Genomic DNA, 27028 nt, shown 5'->3' on the forward strand with positions numbered 1-27028 from the left:
TATGGAGCAGAAGAACCACACAGCTGATCCCAGTCAACCCACAAAATTCAGAGATAATAACTTAGTTATAGTTTAAGCTACAATGTTTTGGAATCTTTTGTTATAGATAACTGAAATAGATGGGTAAAAAAAGTTATGGCGATGGTAAGTGGTATTATTGAGGTATGTACAAACTGAAGTGGTAGCATTGAGAAAGCATCAACTGTACAGTATTTGGCTAAGGACTCGGAGTACACCACAATTCACAGAGGAACTGGCATGAGCTGAATCTTGAGAAAATAGTAAAATTTTGTTAGGCACATAAATTAACACATATCAGGAAGCCTGAAAGAAAATATTTGTGTGGAGAACAGTCTGTAGTTCAGAGCAGGTTGGGAGATGAACACTACAAAGATATATTAGACTCAATTTATAAAGATCTTTTCTTGTCAGGTTGATATTATCCTGCAGGTAATGGAAAGCCAATGATGGCTCTTAGGCATTGCTACAAAATTATATGTAAATGAAACCATACCTGAATCATATCTATTATCTCAGGCCTCCTACTCCTTGGGCATTTAATACCATTGATATTTCCTCTTTGCCTTTTTCTCTTCTTCTTTTGTTACTTTATGCAGATATTTGTGCTGCCAGTCTAATAGATGCTTCCTTTTTGGTTTCACTGGCTCCACTCGCCTTTCTTTTGGTATTTTCCAAGTTTCTGTCTATGGTTCTCTAATTGTCTTTCCCAATATTTCCTTTGGGCTACAATTGAGACTTCTTAGCAGAAGATTCCAAATCTCTGTCTAGAGATCGGAATGCCATGTTATATGTTTCTATAGCCATGTTATCTCAGACAAGTCTAAAACCTAATTAAATCCCTTTTCTCTTCCACTTCAACCTAGAAATCCAGTCCCTTCTTTTTATCTCTCCCATGTCTGTAATTTCTTTCTATTACCTAGTCTTACAATATCAGAATCACGTCATAAGTTCCCAGCTTTCTCACATATCTAATCTATCAGTCAAGTTCAATTGTTCTTCCTTTACACTTTCACATTTTTCTGTTTCATTGCTCTCTTCTTTATAATTTCTTTAAAATCTATATTGATCTTGCCAGTCTCCTGCTGAGTTGTTTTAAGGACATTGGCTCTGTAGCTGAAAAACTGGTCCCTCCATAATCTGGTCTATATCTACCTTATTTTTCAAAACTCCACTTCCTAAGCTCACTGCTTCACAGTATAGCTGTGGGAAAGGGCCTTGATGTCAATTGAATGTAGGAGCCCCAACCCTGTCCTGTATATTCTTCATGTAACACTCCCTTTTAATTTTGCCAAATTGGGAAGTAAGTTTAACTAAATGAGGATGAAGTCCTTGGTAGGAAAGAGAGAGGAAACATGTTTATTTTTACTTAGAGGATTAGAGAAAGCTAACCAAGGAATAGAAGACAGATACCCCAGTATTGAGGATCAAATGATTTTTCATGGGTTGACTAGGAAGAATCACTTGGGAACCCTACCAAAAGCAAAGAAGGTCAGGCCTTACTGCTTACAGCTGTGAATCTCAAACTTGGCTACATATTATAATCACTGGACAAGCTTTAGAAAAATCCGGGTCTTTGACTCTTACTACCTGTGATTCTGACTTAATTGATTTTGGCTACAACCTGGGAATCAGAATATTTAAATCTCCCTGAGTGATTGTAATGTGCAGCCAAGGTTGAGCACGCTACCCTACAGAAGCTGTCTTATTATCTCTAGGATGGAGACAATGAATTAAGATCCCTGTGTGGTTCTGGTATCCATACTGCAACAGGAAGGAGCATTTATTTCCCTAGTTATTTCTGGAAAAGAATTCAATTAAGTGCCTAAGGCAGGCATGAGATGGAGCATTAGGCCACCAGCAGATTTTTGTAGATACTGTGACAGCCGGACTTCAGTGTTGAAGCTAGTGGGTATGCCTAGCTTATCCTCACACCCTCCTCTCACTGTAACAATATCCCACACTCTTTTTCAGTTATTTCCTCCAGAAACAAAATTGACTTATTCTGCTTTTCCCAAACTGGCTTAGTTTCATGTCCTCTATACTGTTCACTCTTATTGCCTCTTTCTTCTCCATATCCTTAGCTACTTACATCAAAACCTTATCCATTCTTAATACACAGCATAAATCCCATCATATTAATGTAAACTTCACTTGCATATCATATAGAACTGATCTCCTGAAAATCTGAATGCCAATCTAGTATATAAGAACTAAAGTTGTTGGCTCGGCACCTGTAGCTCAAGCCACTAAGGTGCTAGCCTGGGCCCGCCAAACAACAATGACGGATGAAACCAAAAATAGCTGGGCGTTGTGGTGGGCACCTGTGGTCCCAGCTACTTGGGAGGTGGAGGCAGGAGAATTGCTCAGCCCAAGAGTTGGAGGTTGCTGTGAGCTATGACGCCACAGCACTCTACCCAGGGTAACAGCTTGAGGCCGTGTCTCAAAAAAAAAAAAAAAAAGAACTAAATTGTCTATGTCATTTGAACTTGCATGATTGCTAATGAGTAATGCCTCTGTTTAATCACAATGAACACATACTCATAATTTATATATATATATATATATGTATGTATGTATATTCATTCGTGCTTTTAAATTCAGAGCAAGGTCATTTTAATGCCTGTATATTATATTAAAAATCAGTTATATTATTAATCTACACATGCAACTAAGTAATAGCTATTAGTTAGGTTTACTGTAACAAAGTACCAGACTTGGTGTCTTAAATCACAGAAATGTATTTTCTCAATTCTGGAGGCTGGAAGTCTGAGATCAAAGTGTCAGAAGGGTTGCTTTCTTCTAAAGTGTCTCTTCTTAATTTAGAGATAGCTGTGAACTAAAATAAAATATTTTTTTTGTTGTTGTTGTTACATTGTGGGCAACTAAGCTGTTTATTCACTCAGGTGCGAGAGGGCTGTAAATAAAACCTTAAGGCTTTCCCCCAGTTAGCTGAATGGACCTCCTCTTGGTCAAGAGGATCTCTAAAATTAAGCTGTTAGCCAGGAGGAAGGAGATCAGACATGCCTCACTATGTCCCCCTACCTTCTGAGAAAAGTCCTCTGTGACTCCTTAACAGGACTAAGGCTATGCAACAGGTATCTACAGGTCCTCAATGTACATAGCAAACCAGTTGTGTCTGTCCATACTTTGTCTCTGATTAACCCTTATCTTTAGTATTCCTTTTCTTTGACACCTGGTCTTTCAGAAAAAGCCTAATTCTTTCAGCTGATGGTCAGCCAAGGAACCTTTAAATTCACTCCTCATCTGTAAGCCCACCACTTTGGGGGCCAAACCAATTATGTTTCCCAGATGTTGATTTATGACTTCACCTGTAATTCCTGTCCCCTAAAACATATAAAACCAAATTGTAACCCCATCACTAGAGGCCCCCATCACCAGATGCACAAGGCATCTTGGGTGTGGCTCCAAGTCATGGTTCTCAAAATTGGCTCAGAATAAAGTTCTTTAAATGATTTAAGAGAATATGGCTTCTTTTCTGTCAACACAGCCATCTTCTCCCTTTGTCTTCATGTGGTCTTCTTTGTGCATGTCTGTGTCCAAATTTCTTCTTCTTCTAAGGACATCAGTCATATTGTATTAGGGGCCACCCTAATGACCTCCTCTTAACGACTTCTTTAAGACCTATCACATTTGCAATAATGGGGATTAGGACTTTAACATTCTAACTTGGGTGAGGGGGCACAATGTGGCCTGTAATAGCTATATTGCTATGTTATTGACACATCTTCTATGTCAGATCCGTGTATAAATTTTAGCACACTGAAAACAAAGAAATAGAGCTACATGTGTTTTGTTATCATGCTAATAATTTTATTTGAATAATTCTATGTGTAAGACACAGTAGGCAAGAAAGGAATAGCAATTATGAACTTACTTGATTTTAATTAATTTTATTGATACTATTTATAAAGTTTTTAGCTCATAATTACCCACATATATGTGCGAGCACTAGATTTTCCTAGAGTTAAAAATGAAGGAACATTTTAGGATGTTCAGGATATAGTTAAAAGAGGCTGGGATTCATAGGGTAACTTTGGGTATATCACTACTTTTAGGAGCCTTTGTCCCATCACCTGTAAAAGGGGATGTTAGTTGCTGCATTATTACTGAATGTGGAATGAACATATGAATGTTAAAATTCTCTGCAAATTGTAAAGAAATATGTAAATGCTATTCACTGGATGGTGGGCTAGGGAGAAATTTGAAGTTTCCAGAACTGTATTATTTCACCAAAAAAATAGGGGTTCAAGAAACTGAAAGTAGAATGATCTGCATAAAATCTAGCTGTCTTCTGTTGCCTTAATTTACTAAAATCTCCTCATTCTAGTTATGTATGTTTGTATTTCATGAGTTACACAGAAGAACCTCTATCGTTAACAATTCCTATGATTACTAGGTATGAATTCAATGTTGAGAAGGTATTGACTATTTTCATAGTATACAGTACCCATCCTTTTTAAAAATTATATACTTATAATGCAGATAGCATTTAGGAGCTATTCTCAAGGCAGTCACAGTTTGGAAGTAAAAGGTCAGATTCCAAAAGTAGAAAAAGATAATAGCTTTTTTTACTTTTTTTAGCTGCTGACTTTGAATAATGATTTTTTTTTTAAACTGTGCATAGTTTTAAGCCACTCCCTACTAATTGGCCATGCCTGACTCTTCGGTCAAGGTGGCAAATTAGCCTTGGATCTTGGGCCAGTCCCTGTGACAGCCAGCTGAGACGATATAGTAGGAAGGCAAAGGTCAAGATCAAGAAGTCTATTTATACCTCTAAATGGGTCCTATGTCTTTTCTTCCACCATATACTGATCTGAGGGTACTATTGTGTGGTTTGCACTTGGGCCAAAATTGCTACTTATGGCTTCAAAGGACATATAAATGGGTCAATAGCTATTAAATCAATGTTAGCCTGATCACAGCTTAATTGTCTAATGTGTGTCCAAATTACTGTTGTAGGCAATAAATGTAGTAAAAAGTTTGAATACCCATGTAAAAAAAAAAATCAAAATCTCAGGGCCAACACTTTTACTCCTTATGCACAAGGGAAAGTAAAATCCTCAGGTACTTGTGGAGAACTGGCCCCACAGAATATACATTAAGAAAATCCTTGCTCACCTCCTTTAAGTAAGGACATACAAACTATAACTTTAGGTCTGCAGACTATGTATGGCTTCTAAAACTAAAGTCTGTTTCATTTCACACTAATAATGAATTACAAGTTTGTCTTTACAGATACAGAACAGGAGACAGGACAGGATCAGACATTCTGCTAGGGACATCTACATAATTCTTGCTTCCTTCGCTCTTTTTTTTTTTTCTCTCTTCTAATAGTCACCTTATCTTATGTAAAATGTAGATTTCCTGGGTCTTACAAGAATGTAGTCATTTTGCCTCATCACTGCCATCACCTCCCACTTCTTCTTCCTTCTCTCTATTGACTTTAACTGATAAAGTTTCCAAATTCCCTTTCAGGGAAAGGAATGGTTTATGGTTTTCCCAGGCACATCCTCAACTTTGGCTCAATAAACATTCATTGATTGAGATTTTTGCCTTAGTTACTTATTTGGGTTGATAACCACTGGGTCTATCGCATATTAAATAAATACTTTGTATATTTGCAATTGTTCCTTCTGAATCGGTTTGCCAGTGAACAACAACTCACTATCCTGTTTACCTTTCTCTCTTGTTCTTTACCTGTATACTGAATACCTACCATAATGTTATCTCAATAGAAAAGAGAGTTAAGTAGGGTTGCTACAGCCCATGTGGCTTAAGCAACTCATACTAAACCAAACAGGATTTATTAGAAATTATCATGACATTTTCTGCTCCAGTTCTTACAGTGATCAAACTTATGAAAAGCCCCAGAACCACAGAGAATAGAAAAGTAGCTAAGCAGCTCCTGGAAGGTAATGTCATGTTGCCTGATTTTGGTGTTGCATAATTTAATCCTTCATTTAAGGGTTGAGAGATAAGGCTCGGTAGCCGTAGCTCAAGCAGCCAGGGTGCCAGCCACATATGCAGGAGCTGGCAGGTTCAAATCCAGCCCAGGCCCGCCAAACAACAGTAACAACTGCAACCAGAAAATGGCTGGGTGTTGTGGCGGACACCTGTGGTCCCAGCTACTTGGGAGGCTGAGGGAGGAGAATTGCTTAAGCTGGGGAGTTTGAGGTTGCTATGAGCTGTGATGCTATGGCACTCTACCCAGGGTGATAGCTTGAGACTGAATGCAGCTTGAGACTAGGTCAGACCACAGCTCCTCAAGGTCCCAGGCTACCTAACTGGGAGATGAGGCACGATGAACAAAAGGTTGAGAGAGTGACTGCTTTATGTAATGTCAAGGTTTTTTAAATTGCAGCTAGCGTAGATAATGTTTGGAATCTTCTTTGGGGTTAAGGACAAGAGTTACTACTGCCCTTGATTTTTTAGGAAAGTATGAAGTGAAGCCTCCTTGTGACAGAAGGTGGAGTTGTTAGAGTGAAGATGGCAGCCAGAAAAGCAATCCTTATGACCTCTGTGGAGCAGAGAAAACAGCTGGACAGATGGTATTTTCATCGGCTATGTCATTGCCCGGTGGCACAGATGGACACTTAAATTATATAATAAATCACAGGCATTCCAACATACCCATCAAACCCTGTCTGTCATATTGCTAAAAGCCTTTTAAATCACAAGATTCTTGAGGTCATAGGTCACAACTGGGCCAGTTGCTTTTAATATAATGTTTTACCTATAGTTAAAAAAAAAAAAGACAAAAAGAGGTAATATTTGTGTTAAACTCCATGTTATACATTCAAGTCTATCTCTCTGGTGAAGATCCCACGTGGCTTCTGAGGGAACAAGTTTCCTCACCCATGAATGGTAACTGTTGCCGTCTAGCTCCTGTGCCTTTTTTTTTTTTTTTTTTTTAGAGACATAGTTTCACTTTATTGCCCTCGGTAGTAGACTGCCGTGGTGGCAAACAGCTCACAGCAACCTCCAACTCCTGTGCTTAGGCAATTCTCCTGCCTCAGCCTCCTGAGTAGCTGGGACTACAGGCGCCCACCACAACTCCCAGCTATTTTTTTGTTGTTGTTGCAGTTTGGCCAGGGCTGGGTTTGAACCCGCCACCCTAGGTATATGGGGCCGGCGTCCTGCTCACTGAGCCACAGGCACCGCCCTCCAGTGCCTTTTCTAGAAAAAAACTGAAACTGAGTTTTATAAAATAAAATGATAGCAGTATTTTATTTCTCATGATTATAAAGAATCAGTATTCAAGTGGTCTTGTGTCATTGAAGATGACTTAGTAGCAATGTGTCTACAAATTATTCAAGGCCTTTTCATGACTTATGCCATCTATTGTGGCAAAGTAAGTTTTTCCCTGTCTCCTGAAAAAGAGGCCAATTTTTCATATGAAAAATGGTAGACATTAAGAAACCTTAAAGAAAGAGATTTTGCTAATAATATAAATTTTTTTTTAACATTTTAAAAGTGAGTTAAAAGTTTTCATTAAGATATAACTAACATCCTAGAAACCAAAGACCTCCACTTGGTGAAACATGAGCTCCAGTGTTACGAGGACTCTTCAGAAATGCTAGCACGAAGGTGTACCCAGATGAAGGGAGGATGATCTACAGTCTATGTAGGTTTAGAATCAGTTTGACCTGAGTATATTTAGGGAGCTGTCATAGTCTGTTTGTGCTGCTATAACAAAATATGTGTAATATAGTACATGTCTGTAGACTGCTATAAATAACAAATTAAATTTATTTCTTGCATTTCTGGCGCTTGAGAAATCTAAGATCAAGACACCAGCAGGTTCAGTTTTCTGGTGAGGGTTGCTTTGTGCTTCCAAGATGGCACTTCACTGCTGCATCTTCCAGAGGGGAAGAACGCTATGTCCTCACATGGAAAGAAGCAGAAAGGCCAGAAAACTGAATGCCATGTGAAACCTTTTTTGACAAGGGCCTTAATCCCATTTGTGAGAGAAGAGGCTTCATGACCTAATCACCTCCTAAAGGTGCTACCTCTTAATACTGTCACACTGACAACACCTGAAGGTTGGAGAGAATACATTCAAACCATACCAGGAGCCTATTGTCACTGGGAGTTATCTGAAATGTCAGCATTATTCCTGAAATAAGTTAATAAACAGGATCTTTTCTTTGTTGTGATAAGGTGGGTCCTTTCATACTCCATAGTGAATGTATCTTGCTCTGTAAACCTAACTTTCTCTTTCTCAATAAACTTTTATTTTATTCTTGCCTTGTTTTTGGTGGGACTGGCCATCCTTTGACCAAAAGCACACCAGGAACCAAAAATGCAGACAACTGCCTAAACTCCCAACATTTTGGTGCTGTGACTTAGATACTTCTATCTAGATAGGTGCACAGAAATAAAAAAATCCTGCCTAACACATCTTTTGAGTTTATTCTCTCAAACTGGGTTAACTTTAATGAAGACACTCTGAAGAAGAAACATTTAATCTTCTTGTGCATAGCTGCCTAGCCACAGTATAAGTTAGGCAATGGAGAACAGTGGCTGCCACATGAGGCTCTAAATCACCACACAGATCTCATTATTGGACCTCTTTTGCAAAAGGCAAGTAAAATGGCTCCAAATACCATTATGTGTAGCATTTCTTTTACTTATAGGAAAATCCTCAGTGGTTTAAGGAGTGTTCAGAGGCAAGTAAGACTATGGTGTTAAGAGATCTTCCTCTAATTCCCACCTGTTCCAAGCTGTCTCTGTACCCAGGGAAGCTTAACAGGGACCCTACAAAGGGAAGGTCATGCCATCTGTGCCTCCACCAAGGGGAAAGGTAGCTTGGCTCCTGCCTTTGATGGAAGCAACGGGGGAATTTGGACCAACCTTGGTCCAGAAGCCTTTTAGTTTAGTAGAATTAAAATAAATAAAAGAGGGTATGGGAAGCTAGTAAAAAAAAAGTTAATGACTATACTGTGAATTTAATACTATGTTAAATAACTAAGACTCAAATTCTTAGTAACGTGAGATGACTGAGTCATTTCAAGCTTACACTCTCCCCTTTCTCTTCTCAGTTCTCACAAGAAGTGATAATAACTATTGCTTTATACAGTGAAAGGTCCAACCTCATCTGAGATTTTGGTAATATCTGCCTCCACCATGCTGGTTCTGGAGAGTTTTAGGGGTGAGTGGGAGGGGAACCCAAGACTAAGCAACTCCTCAAAATTGATACCTAATGGGTATCATGGGTATCACACTGCCTATGGGCAGTCAGTGGAAAAAAAAAGTTTTTCAACTGTATTAGACTCTGTGGCCCTCCGCTCCTGAGGAAAACACTAAAATTATGTTTTTTATGACATATCATTTTTATATTTAGAAATTTATGAAAATAAAAATCATATAAGTTACCTAGGTATCTTGTTATTCATAGATAACAACATGGCCAGACAATTAAGTTTGTGAACTCACCTCATTGCTGAATATCACTACAGTCACCAGATGGCCAAGAGGAGTAATTAAAAGGTGACCACTGCTGGTTTAAAGAGATATGGAATAGTCAACTAACTCAGGATTTCCATAGCTTCTGGCTGGTATTTTGTGTCCCTGCAGAAGACTATGCTTAAAGTCCAACAGATGCTTGTCTATTCTGTGTAATGCCGTTGGTGGTCTGGATGCCTGTCAGCACAACAATGAGGCTCTGAACCTGGGCTTTGAAATTATAGCTCTTAGTTTGCATCCAGATATTCTGCCATTGTTCACCACAGCCAAACTTTCTGAGTGTCAATATATCACAATGGCTAGCCTTAGTCATACACTACAGAGACCAAGCAGAGGTCAATGAGTGGGTTCTTTTGCCACACAAGGCCTGGACGCCTTTTGTAAATCAATCCATCTCCTTCTAAGGACAGGGTCTCTTTATCAAGCAATGAGATAGACTGTGTTAAAAACTTTAAAAATGTTATATTATGCCCTCCCTTAAAACTGTGTATACTTAAAGTTATTTACATAACTAGGAATTTCATTTCAAATAATTCTCTGAATAGGAATATTTTTGTAAGTAATTTGTAGTATATACATATAAACAGAAGAGAGAGTGATGTAATATTTAAGTACTTTTCTATCCCCACCAAGGAGTATCTTAGTGATACTCTAGATATCCTAGATCTATTAGATAGATAGACATTACTCCAGTAAATGGCACAGCTTTTACCACATTAATAAAGCCAAAGAAATGCTTGATTTCAACATCCAAACCCAACTCTTAGTGGCCAAATGGGATATTCACTATACATATATACACACACATACATATATATATTTATATTGTATGTATGCATATATAATAAAAATCAATATAACACAGATGTATATATAAGCACACATATATGTATTTATATTATATGTATGCATATGTAATCAATATATCAATATAACACAAAAATATACCTCCCCAATATATCTCAAATAATTTTTATCTCAATAGTGACCCCCAGTCCAAGTAGCATCATTTCTGGATCTGGACAACAGAGATGGCTTCCTCACCAGCTCTCTGCTGCCATTCTTGCCAAAATCTATAAATTTCTTTGCTTAGTATTTATTTAGTAATAAATAAAAACATAAATAAGATCATGTCATTCATTACCTTAAACCCTATCCAAGGCTTTTCCTGGTATTTATTTCTCAAAATAAGAGAGCCTTTTCCCAACTCTGACCTTTGCACTTGTTCTCTAGACCTGGCGTGCTCATTCTCAGCCTTTAGACAACATATCTCATCTTGTTGTCTCAGAGAAGTCTTCCTTGGCTTCATTTCTGAGGTTGCCACCTGAACTTTCTTATCATCTTCCTTATTTTCTCCGTGGAATTTTTGTGGGGTTTCAAGAAGGAGTAAAGAGAAATGTTCAGTCTGAAGTATGTCTCTGGTTATTGTTGTCATCATGTTTTGTATAGCTTAAAAACTTGATTTTCATAATATGAAATCACAAGCACTTCTTAAATTACTAAATATTCACCTAGAACGTGATTTTTAGTACTTTATTCTACTGATGTCATAGTTTAGGTAACAGAACTCTGCCGGTAGAAATTTAGTTTGTTCTTAGTCTTTCACAAAAATGTTGTGGAAGACCCACGTAGTTAATAAAGTTCTAAAAAAAAAAAAATAGAGATGGGCTTTTGAAATTCAGATGATAGTATGAAAAGAAAAATGATGGATTAATGAAAGTTTAAACAAAAATGTGTTCACAAAAATCACAGAGAACTAGAATTTGAGTTGCTCTTGAAGCTCAAAAGAACTAAATTTAAAACAAATAAAGGAAATGCCATGTTAACATTTTCTTTCTTTCTTTTTTTTTTTTGAAACAGAGTCTCACTATGTCACCTTCAGTAGAGTGCTATGATGTCACAGCTCACAGCAACCTCAAACTCTTGGGCTTAAGTGATTATTTTGCCTCAGTCCCCCAAGTAACTGGGATTACAGGAGCCTGCCACAATGCCAGGCTAGCTGTGTTAACCTCATTGAGATCATCACACTCCTATTCCTCACATAAGAAACATGGCAGATTGTGATAGAAGGACAGAATAGTGGTTAAGGCATAGGTTGGGTTTTGGAGATTTTGAAATTGAGATAGTAACAGAATATGAAAGGTGATCTATCTGCTAAGTAGTTTGATTTAATGGTATGTGGCTTAGAAATAAAATTTGGTTTAGAATAAAAGACTCAGGGAGACATTAGGATGTATTGAATGATAATTGGGAACAATGGAACTGGATGCAAAAGTCAAGGAAGAATATATAGAATGAGAAGAGAAAACCAAGAAGACCAGTGAGCTAAATGGTGAACAATAAATATAACATTTTCAGTATGGGCAGAGGAAGACAGATATTTAAAGGAAGTGGAGAACAAGAGGCCAGACAGCTACCGTAGGAGCAAAGCCAAGAGAGTGTGCGCTGTGGGACTCCCCAGCATTGATTAGCTTAACCCTGCTTGACTGGTTACATTTACTCCTCTTCATTCTTTGTTTACATCTCACCAGACTGTGTTCACGTGGATAATAACTTTTCCAGAGAGAGAATCTTCTTCCTCAGTAGAAGATATATATGTTATTTTATGTCCCAGGTAGAATATCTGATAAGTTCTTTGAAGTCATTGAATAAGTAGGTAGAGATCTCTAAGGTGCAATTTGAAGTATTCAAGGAAATCTGCTTTGTGTCCTGAAGTAGTTCTGTGGCTAACCTATAACAATTGCTGACCTACAGTAATGCCTAACATAGTGAACACTCAGTAAACACTTATGAGTAAATGGATCCATGAATGTTGAATGACAAACTATCTTATTAAAATGCAAATATTCTGAGAAGGGAATACAAATAAATTGTCAACCCCTATTTAACAACTTAGTAGGCTGTGGATTTGTTATTAAACCTCTGTTCTTTGTGGTCAATCTCTGTGCAATCCAGGGCTAATTACTATGGTAGGCTTTATAGGCCTGAAGTGGAGGCTTACCTGGAAGGGTATATCTAGCACATTGGCTCAGTTTTACAAATGTCTATACAAACCATCTGTATTCATATACTAGGCTGCCATACAAATTATCACAAACTAGGAGGCTTAGAAAAACAGAAATTCATTGTCTCAGTTCTGGAGGGCAGAAGTCTGAAATCAAGGTTTCAGTAGGGCTACAGTGTGACTGAAGGCTCTAGGGAAGGATCCTTCCTTCTCTTTTCCTAGCTTCTGGAGATTGTCAGGAATCCTTGGTGTTTCTTGGTTTGCATAGTATTCTTCTTTATGTATCTGTGCATTTGTGTCTCTGTTTTCTCTTCTTATAAGGACACTGGTCATTGGATTACAACATGCTGTAATCCAGTATGACCTCATTTTAACTAAACCTGTTATCTCTGCAAATACCCTATTTCCAAATAAGATTGAAATCTGGGGTTTTGGTGGGCATGAATGTCTGGAGGACATTCAACCCAGCACACCATTTATTATGGCTAAATGATGGCTAGATACTCAGTTCACCTCTATGAGTCAAGTCATCATCATAGTACAATGGAACACTAACACTGGGTATGTGTGTATACCGGGCAGCATAAAGGCATTTGGCACATAGTGAGTATGAAAAGTAAGCTGGGAGTGCCACAGAGCAGGAAAAAGAGAATGAAAAGGATATTAATTTACTCTAAAAAGTATTGTGAGGAGGGAAGGAGCAAGATGGTGGACCAGAAATATCTCCCAACTAGCCATTTGCAGCAAGGCAGGGGAAATAAAATCTCCAGCCATCTCTGGCTGGGGGAATCTACCTGGAGACATTACTCTGGGAGCACAGCGAAACAGTGGTGGACCTCAGGAGCCAGTGTTGGGAAGTTTTCAAAATGCACATGTGTACATACAAACAAAAATGGAGAAACGTGGACGAAACTTAGGATGCTGTCTCTAAAGAGCACCCAGAGAACAGGAGATCAGTTTTTTCAACGTTCACACATGTACGTTATTCTAGTGTTATCCATTATTCAAACCTGATACGGCTCCAATGAATTTCCCTTTCTTTTTTATTGTTTCATTTTAATTAATTTCTTTTTTCTTTTTTATTATTACATAAACACATAGATCATGTATACATTAATGCATTTATGGGGTACAATGTGCTGATTTCATATAGAATTAGGAATGCTTATGTAGAATCCAAAATAATGACCAACCAAGGCCACCAGTCCACAAGTTCTGGCTACTCTGCACTTATCAGTTGTTACTTTCCTCACTATAAGCTGTACTGCAGACACAAGTTTGCTTTCATTCTTTTTTTCTTTTTCTATCCTCCTTGCCTTTTCACATCTGAGAGAAGTCAGTTACCTGCCCATTTTCACTCCTAATGACTCATTCTCTTAGGCTCTGCCCTCACCTGAAGACAAATGACTTGCATTCATGAGGAGGTAGCAGGAGAACTGACTTAGGTGTGTAGGAACTGCATTCAAACTTTTTTTTTTTCTTGAGACAGTCTCATTCTGTCACCCTAGGTAGAGTGCCCTTTTCTCATTATTCACAGCATTGTCAAACTTTTAGGCTCATGTGATCCACCTGCGTCACTCTACCAAGTAGCTGGGAATACAGGCAGGTGCCACAACATTCAGCTGTTTTTTCTATTTTTAGTAGAGAGAAGGTCACTCTTCTTCAGGTTAGTTGCAAACTCTGGAGATCAGGCAATCCAGCAGCCTAAGCCTCCCAGAGTATTTTTTTAAGTATTACAGAAATCTTCATCAGCTTAACTGAGGTGCAATATATGGATTTTAATAGCCGTATGTACTATAACTACGTGGACGGAAATTCTGAAAGAACTCCGCTTTACTGTTAAGTGTAACCTGTGGAATGGCACACAGATTATGATTGATGACCAAATGTGATTTTCATTAATTCCTTATACAAACATTTGTTGAGCACCTACTATAATGCCAGGCTTGCTCTTAATGCTGACACACCATGAAAGACACACACAGAGAAAAGCTCTGATCACAGGGACCTCACGCTGTAGTGAATGTGAAAATATAGAAATATCTTCTCCAGTGACTGATAAAAATAAAATCAATAGATACATACATGTGACAGGCTACACAACAAACTAATCAGGGAAGGAGAGAAAGGAAATGGAGTGGAGTGGGTGTGAAATAGGGACCGTTTAGTAGATTGTGCAGCTAAGGCCTCTCTGAGAAAGTGACACAGGAGGAAAAGCCTGAGGGAGGTGAAGGACCAGCTGTGGAAGTCTGGAGATGGAAGTTGCAATGAGAGAGTGTCCTGAGCTTCCTACTGATTTTTCCCAGTAAATTTTTTAGTCACTGATAAACAGTAATGTCCACCATATGTTGATGCAAGAAGTGGTATGTTGTTGTCCTTTGGCAGATACATATTGTTCAGGTTCAAGAGCAGATTAGCCTTGAAGATTCCAGAAACTAAGACATGCTTTAAGACCTGTGATGCTTAGAAAAAATTGAGGCTTTTGCCTGCCTTGCATCTACTTCACAGCTTGAGACATGCCAATTCACACATGTTCTAAGCACTTGTTGCTAGCAACAAATCTCTCTTCCTCAGTGACAAAGCAGACTATATTTGGAATGTCAATGCACCTAACCCTTCCCTGCCCCACTTCCCTCAGCCAGGGAGTGTCCAAACCTTAAAGTAACCTCATCTATGTTTCCTTGGGTTCTGCTTGTCGAAAGAACTGTTTGGATTCACTCTGAAAAACACAAAGTGATGGCAAAATGGAGAAACAATTAGCTTCTTCCCCATGATCTCTTTTCTCCTCTATTGAAAAAAAAATAAAAAGGATGTATTTAGTGAGATCATCAAAATAAAAACTGCCCATTTTTAATGGCGATTGTAGACGTGGCCCATGGTTGACATAGCTCAGTGTTTCTGCTGCTTTTCTTACCCTCTCTCTTTCTCTGTTTTTTTTTTTTTCCTAAACTGAAGCAAAACTTATATAACGTAAACTGAATCATTTTAGAGTGAGAAAAAAAGAAAAAGAAAAAATTGAGCCTATAGCTAGGCATAGTAAATTGTATGCTTGTATAAAATGGATCTTTTTGGACACATGTCTAAACAGGTCCTTTCAATAGCTTCTCACATAAGTGGCTCCGTGCAGTGTTGTAAACTGTGTTGTTACTTGAGTCACGGTGCTGTACAAAATCCCAATGAGAAAAGTAGTAAGAGAACTTACTTAGGCATGTGAGAGCTGCATTCAAATCTTTTTTTATTTTTTTATTTTTTTAAGTAACTTTCACTCTGTCTCCCTGGGTAAAGTGTCATAACATCATAGCTCACTACTTCCTGAAACTCCTGGCTCAAGTGACCCTTTTGCTTCAGCCTTCCAAGTAGCTGAGAATACAGGTACTTACAAAATCTGGCTAGGTTTTCCTGTTTTTAGTAGGTTGGGGGTCTCTCTCTTGAGGAGGCTGGTCTCAAACTCCTGATGTCATTCCATCCACCTGTCTTGGTATCCCAGAGTGCTAGGAATATAGGCAGGAGACACCAACTATAGTCATTGTATAGAGTATAGACTTTAAAATCTTTATCATATATCTGTACATTTATACATCTTTTGCATATTGTATTGCCCTTGAGCATTGATAAATTAATAAGCAGTGTACAATTTCTAAGAAATCACCATCTACTCTTATGTATTCAACACTGCATATTTTATTGCAAGCATTTAATTGATTATTTGCATTGCAAATGCATGGACCCTCAAGTTGCTTTACATTTTAAGATCTTCCCCAGCACATCCACAGGCAGATAGAGGGCCATCCCTACCAGCAGCTCTACCAGTGCCACATCTATGCAAAGGAGTTTCTCGTTCTCCTCCAGCTCATTTACCTGGACTAATTAGTAAACTATCATCACTGCCATTAACTTTGGAGGCCGCCTCCTCTACCACCACCTTTGTTGGGGGATCCCCTTCCTCTATCTTATAGAATTAGGCAGAGATAAATGTATAAACCTGAACTTCATGTGTTGATTTTTGAACAGCATGATTTTTGAACAGTCTTCTGTTTGAAGACAATCAGCCCATCAAAAGCAAAACTTTGACTTGTTTTTCACATCTTCTGGACATTGGTGGTCGTGAATGGATGAACACTGTGGAGTCATGTGTAAGAATGGTGTAATGTTTGAAAATATGACTGCTGATCCTTGATTTCCTATGTGAGCCCTCCATCTTATGTTTCTCTTTCAGTACACTATCTTAATGACACAAAGTCCATAGAGAATAAGAAATTCATGTAGAAGGAAGGAGGAATCAATAAAGTGCTTTAAGGATGCACTTTTTTAGTTTTTTAGGACTGCTATTGGAAATTCCTACAAAGTATGTGGCTCCAAACAGCAACGACCCGTCTCTCGCAATTGTAGTGGCCAAAAGTACAAGGTTAAGATACTGGCAGGGCCACATTTTCTGTGGAGGTTCTATCAGAGAGTATGTTCCTTGTCTTTCCCAGTCTCTGGTGGGAGCTGCCATTCCTTGGTTTCTGACCACATCACTTGCTGGTCTGTGTTCTCATGGCCATTCCATCTGTGCATTTTTAATCTTCCTCTGCCTGTCATAAGGGTCAACAAATCCACTGAAGATTTTATTTTAAGATAAATGGAAAGAGACTATTTTCCAGTGAACTGATTGCAAGCCAAGGACATCATCCTTGATTTAGTACAAAACAAAAGTGTTTTCACAGAGAATAAAGACACTGTTCCTTTTTACAAAGTACCTCCCAGCTTTCCTCTCTGGTTTGCCTATTCAAATGAAGGACACAAATGTGCTGAGTTCTGACTTCAGTCTACACTTGCTAAGTTTTGATTGGTCCATGCAGGTCACAGTCTATTAGGAGGTTCACGTAACACTAAGCAAGAACAGACAGTTATGAAATTCCCAAAATTAAAAACGTGGGGATTTTTCTGGGATTGCAGAGTAAGTGTGTAACTTCTATTTAGCAAATGGCCAATTAGCGCTATTTTCAATTTAGGCTCAGGTACCCACTGAGGATCCATCTTGACGTATCTGTTCTGTGAGTGTTCACATAGGATACATATGATTGTTTTTAGGGTCCATCCAGTTAATCCAGGATAAACTTCTCTCAAGACCCTTAATGCGTGGCTGGTTGCGAGGGCTCACACATGTAATCTTAGTTCTCTAGGATCCCGAGGAAGGTGTATTATTTGAGCTCACAAGTTTGAGATCAGCCTGAGCCAACAGCAAGACCCTGTCTCTAATACTAGCCAGGAATTTTTTTTTTTTGGAGGAGGTGGGGGTGCAATGTGCTGGTTTTATATACTATTTGAAATATTTTCATCCAACTGGTTAATATAGCCTTCGCTGCTTTTTCTTAGTTATTGTGTTAAGACATTTATATTCTACATTTAATAAATTTAACTTGTACCTTTGTAAAATGCACCATAGGTGTGGTCCCACCAATTACCCTCCCTCCACCCATCCTTCCCACTCCTCTCCTTTCCCCTCCCTCTCCTCTTTCCCCTTCTTCTTGGGCTATAGTTGGGTTATAGCTTTCATATGAAAGCTATAAATTGGTTTCATAGTAGGGCTGAGAACATTAGATACTTTTTCTTCCATTCTTGAGATACTTTGCTAAGAAGACTATGTTCCAGCTCCATCCATGTCAAATCTAACCCCAGTAAAGTTAGCCCACATCACAAAATCCCAAAACCGGAGATATTGGCATGGATGTGGAGAAAAGGGACCACATCTGCACTGCTGGTGGGAATGCAAAGCAATACGTTCCTTTCAGAAAGATGTTTAGAGATCACTTAGGGATCTAAAAATAGACCTGCCATTCGATCCTTCAATTTCTCTACTAGGTATATATCCAGAAGAAAAAAAGAATCACTTGATAACAAAGACATTTGCAACAGAATGTTTATTGCAGCCCAATTCATAATTACTGGCCAGGAATTGTGGTGAGCGCCCACAGTCCCAGCTACTTATGAGGCTGAGGCAAGAGGATCACTGGAACCCAAGAGTTTGAGGTTGCTATGAGCTATGATGATCCCACAGCACTTTACTTAGGGAGACAAGAGTGAGTTTCTGTCTCAAAGAAAAAAAAAAGATCCTTAATGCGACAGACTTTCCTTTTCTTAGGCAAGATCTGTGGAGTACAACTTGATTTAGTTGCATCACACACTTATTGAAACGGATTGTCATTTGGTATTTCTGCTCATTGAGTTTCTGTCTCTAAATTACCATGTGGGCAGAGAAACTCCGGTTGATCTTAGCCAAAAGGCGGAGAAGTGATTTTCGCAGAGAAACTGACCATGACTCCAAAAGGAAATGAAAGTTAGATTGTGAATTTGATCACTTTTGTGCATATGACTAAATGCCAGGATTAATTCTTAAATATGTAATGTGATTATGGGTTACAGTGAAGTCTCTTCCTATCACCAAGTGATTGAAAGGACCAAAAGCCTTTCATTTTTTTGGTGGGGGTAGAAGAGGACAGCCAGAGTCTCACCCTGTTGCCCAGGCTAGAGAGTCAGTGCATCATAGTGCAGCATAACTCCAGCAACCTCAAATTCTTGGGTTCAAGCTCTGCTTGCATCAGGGTCCCAAGTAACTGGGACTACAGGTGCCTGCAGGACACCAGGCTAATTTTACCATTTTTTTTTATAGAGACGGAGTCTTGCTCTTGCTCTAGCTGGTCTCAAATACCTGAACTCAAGGGATTCTCCCACCTCAGTCTCCAGAGTCCTAGGGTTATAGGCCTGAGCCACTGCTTGCACCCAGCCCAAAAGCCTTTTTGTGAAGAAGCCAAGTGTAGGCCAAGAAGAAATTTAATTAGAATAGTTGGTCAGAGGCTCCTAACTGGGCAACTGAATACTCTGGCTTCTATTGAAGAGCTATAAAGAAAAGTGAAAAAAATATACAGATAAAAGATAAAATAATAAAACCATTATATAAGGGGTTACATCAATTTCAGAAACAAATATTGAGTGTAAATCTGGAGAATTTATTTATGATTAATTTTATTTTGCTATAATTTTCTTGTATGTGCAACTGTCTTTTTTTTTAACTTTTGATTTTACAATAACAAGTTGCAAAAATAATACAGAGAGGTTTGTGTAGGCCAAACCCAGTTTCACCCAAATTTTTATTAACTGAATGAAAGTCAAGATACTGACATGAATACAATATATATAAGTAGTTTTGTGCTATTTTATCACTTGTAGGTTAATATCACAAATACTTGAATCAAGATACAAGGTGGTTCATACCTATAATCCTAAGCACAGTGGGAGCCTGAGGTGGGAGGATTGCCTGATGTCAGGAGTTCAAGACCAGCCTGAGAAGGAGGGAGACCCCATCTACAATAAACATCGAAAATTTAGTGTTGTGGCCAGCCGCTGTACTCCCAGCTACATTGGAGGCTGAGGAAGGAGGATCGTGTGAACCCAGGACTCTGAGGTTGCCGTGAGCTAGGCTGAGGCCATGGCACTCCAGCCTTGGCAACCAAGTGAGACTCTGTCTTAAAACAAACTGATACATTACTGTCATTATCACAAAGATCTCTCTCAGGCTATTCTTTTATACTCATACCTACCCCTATCTGCTCTAACCCTTGGAAATCACTAATCTGTTCTTCATCTTTATAATTCTGCCATTATGATAATATGATTTAAATAAAATTTACATGATAGTCAACCTTTTGAGATTAGTTCTTTTCATTCATCACAGTTCCCTTGTGACCCTTCTGAGTTGTCATCTATATCAGTAGTTTGTTCCTTTTCACTGTGGTATAGTATTGCATAGTATTTTTTTCTTTTTTTTAATGGAGCACACTAGCTGTGTTCTACAAGCCTCGGAGGATTCATACACGTTTTTACAATAACCTTTATTTGTTTTTAAAGTTAATATATGCAGTATAGGAAACTGAAAAACACAAGAAGCAAAGAACAAAGTCATCCACAACCACAAGCAGTTTATATTTTGACACGTCCTTCTAGATCTCCAGTGTACATACACAACATCCAATATTCTGTGTTTGAGATCGGACATTATGTATCATGCTTTTTCACACATCATGAATTTTTACCAATCCAAAATCCCAAAGACCTCTATGAGCATTTTGATAACCAAGAATACACTAAAGCAATTCAATCTGTTAGGAAAGAATGTGATCCTTCCTTTCTTGGGATGAAAATGTCATAGAAGACAAAAATGGCAACAAGCGTCTGGATAGAAGTACTGACAGTGTTCCAATTAAAATACTGCATTCAAAAAAAAAGAAAATATATATACTGCATTCCCTTAATGCTCACTTTAAAATGAAACATAAGAGTGGAGCCCTGTAGCTCGGTGCGTAGGGCACCGGCCCCATATACCAAGGGTGGTGGGTTCCAACCCAGCCCCTGCCAAACTGTAACAACAACCAAAAAAAGTAATAAAAATAAAATCAAACATAAAGCAAAAGTACACTAAGTATAATGTTTTTAGAATAATTATCAAATGTATACCATTAAAATATTAGCAAGAAGGTATGTTTCCATTGAATTACTCAATATATATTTTTATAGTATAGTCAAAAGGAAGGCACATACAACAGAGGCTACCATCAAAATGTAATGTGAACACACCGACACACATCTCTCCATTCATGCTTCCTTCTGCCCCTCTGCTGCCAACCTAATGAACAAGTCTTGATATACACTGTTTAGAGGGGGTTTAACAAGTCCACATCCAAGAAGCATCTTTCCTATCAATTATAACAAAAGGATACTCACAAAATGGCTGATTCATTAGTTCTACTTTTTATCATGCATTGTCACTTCAGGAAATCTCCAAAGCTTTGATGTTGCAAAATAATGAACTTTGTCTACAACAAACACAGATACTTTACTAAAAACGCACATACAGACCCATGGTTATAATCTAAATCTGTCTTCAACTTATGGAGATACTAGCAAAGAGCCCTTCCCTTCACCTTTCCTCTTCTTTCCCCGCTCCAGGGACTAAATATAGGAATAGGTCCAGCTCCAATAAGTGGATTAACAGAGGTCACTCCTTGAAGACAGTCCTTCCTAAAAAGTAACAAAAGGACATATATAAATTTATTATTTTACTACCTCTATTTTGACATACATCGAGCATTCAAATTAGCTTATCCTCTAATACACAGCAATATTAACTAAAATGCACATACACAACAACAACTAAGCAATCTGAGCTAGTCTAATTCACTGGCACAGAACCCTTGTCTGCATACTTTCTCCTCCCTTCTCTCTACCACCCAGTGATGGCATATTCTCCAAGACATCAAATCATACCTCTTGTTACAGAGGTGTGTGTTTTATTTAAGACTTTTGTGTATATAGTGGATAAATTAAATCCTAACCTGAAACATTTAGTCTACCTAGGTGTTTCAAGTGCCTAACTTACGTTAAATGTAGAGGTGGTAAAATATCACTTTGTAAATATTTTTGCTAAAACTCACAGGAAATACTGTTATTTTACAAATAGAATTGTTAAACCACCTCTGTGAGCAGTATAGTTCTGTGCATATTTCTTCAGTGGTTTGGAAGAGGTGGGAGGGAAGAATTGCCAAAGGTAATAGGCACGTGTGTTCATGCTTGATCATTTTCAGATACAATTTTGTCTTGTGCATTTTGTTTTGCTATGTATATATATAGTGTATATAATGGGCAGATGAGTCTATATATCTCCAGATGTTAAATCATTTTCCATGTATGACAAAGTACTTAGTAAAATTAGCACATCTTGTATGCTTTGTGCTGAAATTCATAGGAAAGCTTGTCCTCTGCAAATGACTTTGGGGTATGAATTTGTTCAACCATTTCTATGCATTACACATGCCTGTACTTGTCATTGAATTGAAGGCAGGTAGAAAAAAATAAGGAGGGAATGGTTGAAACCCAAAATGGTTGTATACCTCAGATTATAACCATTGCTGTATGTGCAATTTTATTTAACAGTGCTATGTACATAGTGGACAAGCTCTTATATGAAATATCTAGTCTTTCTAGAAATTTAGAAGTGCTTTATGTATTTAAAAGTAGTATTAGCATAATAATACTTTGTAAATAGTTTTTAAAAACTATTTGGAAATACTGTGTTTGGAAGTAGAATTGTTAAAACCACCTCTGTGAACAGTATGCTCTCTGTGCTTGTTCATCATGCTCAGGAGGTGGGAGGGAAGACATTGCAAAAGGTGTTTTGCTATCGTGTACTAGATAATTTCAGTTTATTCATTGCTGTATTTTATGAGAATTTCATTTAACTTTGCCATATTGTGTATACTGTGTATTTATACTGGACAAATGAGGGCCAATTTTATAATATATAGTTGCTAGATATTAAAGGGTTGCCAATGTATGACAAAAGTAGAGTTAGTAAGCTAACATTTTGTATACTTTGTGTTTCAATTCGTGGAAAGTCTGTCTTCTAAAAAGGATGTTTAGAAGTGAAATGATAACATCTAAAGTAACACGTGCTTATAGTCACTGGGTTGTTGGTGGAGAGGAGTTGGAAGAAATGATGGATTCTAGACCAGAATGTTCCTTTTTAGAAGACACTTTCAGATATAGCCAATGTTACATGTGTGTAGTTTATTCAACACTACTGTGGACAAACTTATGTCCCATTTGAAACATCTAGACTTTCTGGATGTGCACAAAGTATGTTAAAAGAACAGGAGGTAAATAAAACATTTCATAGATATCTTTTTGTTAAAATTCATATGAAATATTATCTTTTTGTTTTGTTTTGTTATACAGTTTTTGGCCAGGGCCAGGTTTGAACCCACCACCTCTGGTATATGGGGATGGCAGCCTACTCCTTTGAGCCACAGGTGCCACCGTGAAATACTATGTTGGAAACTAAATGATCACACCACTTGTCTGAGCAGTACACATTATTTGTGCTGGTTCAGGGAAGAAGGAAAAGAAAGTGCAAAGGCTTTGTACCAATGTGGTTAGAGTTGAGGCAAGATTGACTATTGTTATGTCTGCATTTGATTTTACTTTGCTGTGTATATAGTGTATATAAAAGAAAAATGAGTCCCAACTTACAACATCTAGTCTTTCTAAATGATAAAAAGGTTGCCAGTGTATGACGAAAGTACTGTTATTAAAGTAATACATTGAGTAGACCTTGAGTTAAAATACATAGGAAAGATTGTTTTCTTTTTCTTTCTTTCTTTCTTTTTTTTTTTTTTGAGACAGAGTCTCACTATGTCACTCTCGGTACAGTGCCATGGCATCACAGCTCACAGTAACCTCCAACTCTTGGGATTGAGCAATTGTCTTGCCTCAGGAAAGACTGTTTTTAAAAGATTTATGAAAGTGAAATTACTAATTCACCTCTAAGCATTACAGGCATGCTTAGACCTGTCTATTGGGCTGGTAGAGATGGGAAAGGGCGTGTTTTAGGCCAGAATGTTACTTCTTAGAGGACACTTTAAAATTATAGCTTTTGTTATGAGTGTGCACCGTTTATTAAATGCTACTGTGTATAGTCCGGGGAAACTTAAGACCTGTGTGAAACATCTAGCCTTTCTAGATGTTGAAAGTGCACAACCTATGTTAAAAGTAGAGGACTACAGTAACACCCTTTAAGTGTTTTGTTGTTTCATAGGAGTGGTTGCATTTGGGGAATGGAATTTTTTTTTAATTTACTTTTAATTTCAAATTAATATAAGGGTACAGATTTTTATGTTACTTGTTCTCATTCTAAGTTTGAATTCAAGTTGTAGAAGACCCCTTCACCAGGGGGTGTGTTGAACAGGCTCACATTGAGCACATTAGGTGAGATCCCCGCAAGTGCCCTTGGTCCTGCCACTGCTCATCCTCTTCCCTCCTTCTCCTCCATCTTTCTTCCCCTTGCTAGACTATATTTGTGTTTATTGTTCCAGTGCAGGTGTAATTTTTTATATAAATTGGTTTCATATTAGTATTGAGTACATATGATATTTTTTTCCATTTTTTGAGATACTTACTAAGAAGAATATGTTTCAACTCCATCCATTTAAGCATAACAGATGTAATGTCTCCATCTTTTCTTATGGCTGAATACTATTCCATGGTATACATATGCCACGATTTGTTATTCTATTCATAAGTATTAATTGATGGGCATTTGTGTTGCTTCCATTACTTAGAATTATGACTTGAACTGCAATAAACATTCTGGTGCAAATGTCTTTGTGGTGAATTGATTTTTGCTTTTTTTGGTAGATACCTAGTAATGGAATTGTAGGATCAAATGGACTTAGTTCTTTAAGACTAAGTTCTTTATTTCCTTAAGAATTCTCAATACTTTGGCTTGGTGCCCATAACAGAGTGGTTATGGCACTAGCCACATACAGTGAGGGTGGTAGGTTCAAACCCGGCCCAGGTCAACTAATCAACAATGACAAACTACAACAGTAAAAACAGGCACATGTTGTGGTGGGTGCCCATTGTCCCAGCTACTTGGGGGGCTGAGGCAAGATAATCATTTGGACCCAAGTGTTTGAGGTTGCTATGAGCTGTGGCACCACCACAGCACTCTACTTAGGGTGACACAGTGGGAATCTGTCTCAAAAAACAAACAAACAAAAAAAAAAACTGAAAAAAATAAAAATTAATAATACTCTATACTTCTTTCCATAAAAATTTATTAGTTTATAATCCCACCAGCAGTGTAGAAGTGATCCTTTGTCTCCACATCCACCCCAGCACCTCCAGATTTGGGACTTTGTGATGTGGGCTAATCTTACTGGAGTTTTGTGATATCTGAGTGGCTTTGTTTTGCATTTGTCCGGTGTTACAGACAAAGGGCATTTTTTCATATGTTTGTTGGCCATTCGTCTGTCATCTTCAGAAAAGTTTCTCTTCATGTCTCTTGCCAAATTATACATAAGTTTGTTTGCTCTTTTCTTGCTAATTAATTTGAGTTCTCTGTAGATTTTGGTTATCAGACCTTTGTCAGATTCATAACATGAGAAAGCCTCCCATTCCAAAGGCTGTCTCTTTGCTTTGGATGTGGTACCTTTAGCTGTGCAGAAGCTTTACAGCTCAATCAAAATGCATTTATTTACTTTTGATGTTGCTACAGTTGCCAGGGACATCTTCCCCATAAAATCTATTCCCAGACCAATATTTTCAAGCGTTTTCCCCATACTGTCTTGTAGAATGTTTATTGTTTTGTGTCTTAAAGCTAAATCTTTTATCCAGTGAGAATCAATTTTTGTCAGTGGTGAGAGGTGTGAGTCCAATTTCGGTCTTCTACATGTGGGTAACCAGTTCTCCCAGAACCAGTTATTACATAAGGATTCTTTTTTGCCAGTGCATGTTTTTGTTAGGCTTATCGAAGATCAAATGATGATAGGTGGCTGGGTACATGTCCAGATTCTCTATTCTATTCCGTAGACCTATGACTATATTTTTGTGTCAGTACCATGCTGTTAAGATCACTATTGACTTGTAGTATAAACTGGAGTCTGGTAATTTAATGCCTTCAGATTTTTTTCTATGTTTAAGAATTGTGTTGGCTATTTGGATTTTTTTCTGACTCCATATGAATTGAAGGCCAGTTTTCGAGTTCTTCAAAGTGTGAAATTGTCATTTTGATGGGGATTGCATTAAATCTGTAGGTTGCTTTGGGCAGTATAGCCATTTTAAATGTGTGGATTCTTACTGGCCACAAACATGGTATTTTATTAAATTTGTTAATGTCTTCGGCCATTTCTTTTCTCAGAGGTTCAACCTTCTCTTCGTAGAGATATTTTACTTCCTTTGTTAGATGTATTCCCACATATTTCATCTTCTTTGGAGCTACGGTAAAAGGTATACGTCCTTTGGTTTTATTGTCAGCTTCACTGTTACTCATTTACATGAAGGCTACTGATTTGTGCACAATGATTTTGTATTCCAAGATGCTGCTATATTCCTTGATCACACTTCTAAGAGCTCTGGAGTTGAGTCCCTGGGTTTTTCCAGGTGTAAGATCATGTCATTGGAAAAAGCTAGCATTTGACCTCCTCTGTCTCTATTTGAATACCCTTGATCTCTTTCTCTTGCCTGATTACAATGACTAGAACTTCCAGCTGTATGTTGAATAGCAGTGGCAAGAATGGGCATCATTATCTAGTTCCAGATCCGAGTGTAAATACTTTCAGTTTAATTCCATTGAATATGATTATTTGTTGTAGTTTTGTTAGAGATGGCCTCTATCTGTTTAAGAGATGTCTCATCACAGCCTATTTCTTTAAGTGTTGTTATGAAGAAATAATAGTGGATATTGGCAAAAGCCTTTTCTGCATTGAGACAATCATATGGTCTTTGTTTTTTACTTTATGTGGTGAATTGTATTTATGGATTTGTGTACTACTTGATCATGATGTCTAACTTTTTTAATGTGTCTCTGTATTCTGCTTACTAATATCTTATTGAATGTTTTTCGATCAATATTCCTTAATGATTTTGGTCAATAGTTTTCTCTTTTGGGGGGTCCTTTTCTGTTTTTTGGGTCAGGGTGATATT

This window comes from Nycticebus coucang, chromosome Y, assembly GCF_027406575.1.
Source record: "Nycticebus coucang isolate mNycCou1 chromosome Y, mNycCou1.pri, whole genome shotgun sequence".
NCBI classification, from domain to species: domain Eukaryota; kingdom Metazoa; phylum Chordata; class Mammalia; order Primates; family Lorisidae; genus Nycticebus; species Nycticebus coucang.